This window comes from Scyliorhinus canicula, chromosome 7 (genome assembly GCF_902713615.1).
Source record: "Scyliorhinus canicula chromosome 7, sScyCan1.1, whole genome shotgun sequence".
In the NCBI taxonomy this organism is placed as follows: domain Eukaryota; kingdom Metazoa; phylum Chordata; class Chondrichthyes; order Carcharhiniformes; family Scyliorhinidae; genus Scyliorhinus; species Scyliorhinus canicula.
Window position 1 is genome coordinate 147121415 of NC_052152.1, and position 6202 is coordinate 147127616.

The 6202-nt window shown below is 48.7% G+C and overlaps 1 non-coding gene across 1 annotated transcript; it reads right to left on the bottom strand.

Moving 5' to 3' along the window:
- Positions 1 to 353: 353 nt before the first annotated feature.
- Positions 354 to 480, bottom strand: LOC119969821. Its single transcript, XR_005461490.1, has one exon. It is a non-coding gene; the product is annotated as a U6atac minor spliceosomal RNA (small nuclear RNA).
- Between the last annotated feature and the right edge of the window lie 5722 nt (positions 481 to 6202).

Below are 6202 nucleotides of genomic sequence, written 5' to 3' on the forward strand. Positions count from 1 at the left end.
GAATAAACTAGGATTGTTTTCACTGGAAAGCCAGAGGCTGAGGGGAGACCTGATGGAGGTCTACAAAATTATGAGAAGCATAGACAGAGTGGATAGTCAGAGGCTTTTTCCAAGGGTGGAAGTGTCCATAAGACCATAAGACCATAAGACATAGGAGTGGAAGTAAGGCCATTCGGCCCATCGAGTCCACATCGAGGGCCTCACGGTAGCATGGTGGTTAGCATCAATGCTTCACAGCTCCAGGGTCCCAGGTTCAATTCCCGGCTGGGTCACTGTCTGTGTGGAGTCTGCACGTCCTCCCCGTGTGTGCGTGGGTCCACCATTCAATCATGGCTGATGGGCATTTCAACTCCACAAAAACATGGTTAGATGCCACTAAGTAGATGGCAATGCCTTAACCATTTATGTGTTGTAAGGCCACTAGGGCCCCTTCCATCCTTATTAAGGGGAGTGCTAACCTTCTCTCCTTTCATACAAGGGGGCACAGGTTCATGGTGCGAGGGGGTAAGTTTAAGGGAGATGTGCGGGATAAATTTTTCATGCAGGGAGTGCTGGGTGCCTGGAATGTGCTGTTAGAGGATGGGGTGAAAGCAGGTACATAAGCAATATTTAAGAGGAATCTGGATGGATACATGAAAAGGGAGGAAATAGAGTAAGGGCAGAAGGTTATTTTTTTAGTTAGGACGTCATGATCGGCACAGGCCTAGAGGGCGGAAGGCCTGTTCCTGTGCTCTACTTTTCTTTGTTCTTTGTTCTTTCATTTCCATCACCCCTCACTCCACCCCAAAACCTAACATCCATTCTCATGGACTCAAACCCATGATTCCCTTGGAATGGCATCAAATTTACCCTGTCCCCAACCTAAAGTGCTGCTGAAATTGCCTCCATATTTTTAGCGTGGCCACCACCACTGGACTCGCTGAATATTTCCCTGAGCAAACGGGAGCGTTGCCATTGCCAACACCCACAATCCTGACCCCTTACAAGAGCCTGCCTCCATCCTCACCCACAAAGTCTCCGGCTCCCCGCTCCCGCCCTGCACCTTCTCAGCTATCACCGCCCATAATAGTACAACAGGTTTGGAAGGAACAGGCCCCCCAACTGTTGCCTTCTCTGAAGGACTGTCCTCCTAATCCTTGCCACCTTACCTCCCAACACAAATGACAAAATCAACCGTTCCACCACCATAAAAAGCGACTTTGGCAAAAAGACCGGTAGGCACTGAAATAAAAATAAAAACCACGGCAAAATGTTGATCTTAACCGCCTGCACCTGACCAGCCAATGATGCGGGAAGGCTATCCCACTTTAATAAATCTGTCTTGACCCTACCCAACACAATCGTAAAATTCAATTTACGGAGCCGGGCCCAATCCTGAGTCACCAGCACTTCCAGGTACCTAAAGTGGGTAGTTGCCACCCAAAATGGCAACACCCGCCCATGGAGAAGACACCACAATATACTCACTTCTTTCCAAATTTAACTTACAGCCTGAAAAGACCCCAAATCTCCTCAGCAGGCCTATTATAGCCCCCACTGAAGAGCCCAAGTTGGAGATATACAACAACCAATCATCTGCAAACAGCGACATCTATGCTCTATTTCCCCTCACTATCTCCCTCCAATTATCCAAGTCGCTCAGTGCTATGGCCAAGAGCTCTATCGCCAGTGCAAACTGTGATAATACGTAGACTACTATCTGTATATAATATGAGTAATTCATCATCCCTGTAAATTCTATGATCGATAATCTGCATGTGTATTACTGTATAAATTATATGTTTTACTGTTGTAGTTCTAGCATCCGACCAGCAGGTGGGGCGAGTATGGAGTCCCGGGACCCGGATGCACTCTGTTTTCCTTCAGAAGGTGTTTGTAAGGACTTGGGAGCAGTCGCATAATTGAGTGGCTCTGTTGTGTCTTGGTGTAAATTAGTGTTAGACATTTATTTCCAACTGTATTCATCTTAGACATTTTAGTTATTCGTTAGTGTAGTGTTAGTAATAAATAACTTTGTTTCTAAAACAAAGTCAAACTTTCTTTGTTCACATCAACCCAATCAAAGAACATTACACAAACAGGGGGGGGGGGGGGGCGGGGAACATGGGGCATCCCTGCCTCGTTCCCCTATGCAATGGAAAGTACCTTGAATTGACCACATTTGTGCGCACACCCGCCTTCAGTTCCTTATATCTATGTTCTATGTTATACAGCAATTTAACCCACGCCGCAAACTTGGGCCCCAATCCCAAATCTCAAATAGCTCCACTCTGCATGATCAAACACCTTCTCTGCATCCAGCGCCACCACCTCAGACTCCCTTGCCGGAGAAAGCACCACATTCAACAGATACTGAATGTTTGACGACAACTGCCCCCTTTACTAACATCGTCTGATCCTCCCCAATCACGTTCGTGAAGCACTCCTCCAACCTGAGCACCGGTACCCTAGCCAGAATCTTAGCATCCACATTCAACAGAGATATTGGCCCATAGTTCCCCCCCCCCCCCCCCCCCCAGCCCTCACACGTTCGACGTTCCCATGGAATGGGGATCTCTCATCCCCCGCTCCTCCTATCAGTGATAGCCACTACTCCTGGCCCCACCCAACCAGCAGGACCCAGCCTTACCCCTGGTCACTGTCAGCCACCCACACCCCCTTCCTAGAAACCCCCAGCCACTTCCTCTCGAAACCACCTCACCAGGTATCTTCCCCCCACCATTCACATCTCCCAGGTTCTTCCCCCCCCCCCCCCACCCCCCCACCCCCCCCCCCCCCCACGCCGAACAACCGGACGAACATCTCCTCAAAGTACTCTGTGGCCCTCCAGCCCGTCTGGGTATCCCACGATCCTTAGATTCTGCCTTTGTGACCTGTTCTCCAGGTCCCCCACTTTGGCTCTCAGCCTTTCGTTACTCACCATCGTTCTCCGCAGCTCCTCACCCATCGAGGTGAGCTAGTTGCTGTGCTGCAACAATGCCACCTCCATCTCCTTCAACACCTTCCCTTGTTGCCACACCTCCGTCAATGACTTTGCCTAAGCCTCCTTCATCGGGGCAAGCGTCTCATCCACCCAGTCCTTGAGCGACGCCATCATCTCCTTTCGTTGTCTGTCGAAGTGGTTGGAAAACAACCACTCAAACTGCCCCGCCATCACTTCGTCCAGCTTATCCACAGTAATGGGCATGGCCCCACTCTGCAAGCCTTCTCCTGCCATCTTTACTCCCACTGAACCCCCCCAGGAAAATCATTGGGGGACTTTCACTCATACCCTTTTCTTCCTGGATTCTTTTTCTGATGTTTCAACATCCTTTGATTGCTGCAACCTTTCTAAGAATCAATCGTATAAAAATACTCCCCAAAATCTGGGTGAAAAGGGCCAAAAAATGAAAGCTGTAGCAGGAGCCACCCAACATCTGACCTCCATCTGTATGTCGTCACCAGACGTCCTCCTTCTTGTCCAATTATAATAACATCACCTGCGATCATAACATTATGTTGACAATGGTAAGTGGGTATAAGGACTAATTTTCCTGGCAACAGAGAATACATTATTCCCAATTACAGGAAAGCACTTTCTTTGCCTCCCTCTTCTCCCAGGACAATCTTTAGGCCAGAGAACCTTTGGTTGCTGCTCTTCAACATGTCAGCAATGTCAACCAGCCAAGAGGTCGCTCAGAAAAAAATCTTCAAAAAGTTACTCATTGAACATTTATAAAATATTTTCAGCTAAGTAAATCGCAGCGGCTATGATTTGGTCTTCCTAGTTTGGCTAATGAGGAGTGTAGCCATGCTGGCCACGCAAAATGGACACTGAGCCAAACTAAAATGGAAGGCTGCTGAGAAACAGACAGTTCAGCCAGAACAGCAGTCTGCAAAGAGCAGTTTGCATTCTGCAGCAGCAGAAACCAGTTTGGGCTCAGGTGAAAAGACCTTAGCTAGGTGCAAATGGCAAAACGCTTTGCATGCTAATGAGGCCATCAGACTTGAACACCCACACAATAGATACATTTGGTTCTGAATGGACACATTCCAATCAAGACCCAGACATCGAGGCACCAGAAACCTCCAAACAAAAGGACATAAGAAACGCCCCCTCCATCACGGAGACCCCCTCGCATTGGGGAATTAATCCAGTATCGATAAGAAATTGATCCAATAGGTAGAGCCCGCCCGAGAAGAGGGAAGGACAACGGAACCCCTATAAAAGATAGGGACCTCGTGTTGTCCGGTCTGTTAAACCTGTGCTCCGGCCCCGACTGACACCTGGTATCCTGACTCCAGCCGTTGAGCACCAGCCGCCGAAACCGTAAGTTCAACGCTCGCTACGCGATCCAAGCCCGCTAGACTCCCAAGTGCCAGAACGCTTGCTGAAGGCTGCAGACAAAACCAGGACGAAGGCCTCGTTCTCTGACCTTGCCTGTTCCTGTTAGATAAGTATTCTGTTTGCTTATGTTTAGTTGTAGCTTAGTCTCTTAGTGTGTGCATGAGTATTTATTATTAACTGTATAATAAATATTGATCGTTTGAACTTTACTAATCGGTGTATCGTCTTTATTACTTTGAACTTGACCTTGGAATACTTGTGACGTTGCCTATACGGCAACTGGCGACTCCAGAGCTAAATAATTACATAGAACAGAGCCTAGCAGTGTTAAGCACACGTCGAACTCGGAGGCGTGTTAATACACTCCAATAAACGCGTTTTACGCCCATAGTAAAACGTGCAACATTTAGTGGCGACTCTGATGGGATCCTGTTGTAAGTGGAAACACCACAGTGTCCAGGACCCTGAAATTTGAATTAGAACTCCAAATTGCAGAGAAAGAAAGAGATCACAAGTATTCAAGGTGTTCAAAATAATAAGCGAAATTCGGAAGTGTGTTTTAGTGCATGCGTACTAACAGGGCTGTAAGGTAAAACTGAAAGCTTTTTGTTGCGACAAACTTTCGGTAGTTTTGTGATCGGAAAATAGCGTAAGCCGTACCCTTTTTACGAAACACCACCCCAGCAACCCCCTGTTCCAAATTATAAAAAGAGAGTCAGAGAAAATGGCCATGCAGGCAATGGAACGTCTGATGGATCCAGCAAAGTTTGTGGTCGCAGCGACCAGCAGCAGTAGCAGAGTAGGCCAGTGTCCCACGTGGGAGCTGGAACTCCGCAAATATCTGCAGGGAAAGGGATGGCCCCTTTGGAAAGAGTTTTGTGCAAATGAGGAGACAGGTCCCGGAAGTATAGGTCATACTTGGTGGGAGAACCTCTCTCAAATACACAAAAAGAGTTTAGGAAAAGCACGCAAGCCGATGGCGATTGTGTCCTGCTTGGCACAGTTGCGAGGCGCAGAGGAGGTCATCAGGACGCTCCGGGCAGATTTAGAGGAAAGGAACCGAATGAGTAAGGTCGATGTCAGGGACATCGAGAAAGAAAACCTGGATCTTAAAGGGAAGTTGGCAGAGAAGGGTAGAGAGGTGGATGATGCCAAGAGGGCTCACCAGTCTTGTCTAGCTCATCTGAGCAGTTCCCAGACCCAGTATGAGAAAGCCTATCAGGACGTGCAACGTGCCGTTCTGATAAGACAGGAATCGGAAAAGCAGGTGGAGGCATTGCAGAGGCAATGTTCCGATCTCAAAGCAGCTTTGAGAGCACTCCATGCTGCAACGACCGAACAAAGACAAAGCACAGTTGACCACGCGAAATGCAGGAAACAGATTGCGGAATTGCAATCTCTGCTTTCGGTGCAGAATGGCTTCCAAAGCACCTTTGGAGCACAGTTAGATGGAGAAAACGCCCCAGATTGGCAGGAATTAAGCGAGACAGCGCAGCGTTATGTCCAGGGAACATGTGCGCCCGCAGCTCAGCAGAAACGACAGGCACCCCAACCCCCCACAGCCCAGATCATAACCGCACCCATGAATCCCGTAACCACACAGAGGAAAGCCGAATCAGAAGGCGCCCCAGACATAACTTACACCACCCCTTTAACAGTAACCCAGCTAAGGGACGCTTGTGAAAAGATCACTCCGTTCCTCCCCACCGCAGACCCCCACCAGTTTTTCGCTAAAGTAAAACAGCAGGCTACCATGTACGGCCTGGATGAGAGAGAGCAGGTTAAGCTCACCGTGTTGAGCTTAGACCAGAGTGTAGTGGCAGCCCTCCCCGACCCACAAAACGTGGCAGGAGGCAGCCTAGAGGAGATGCACAC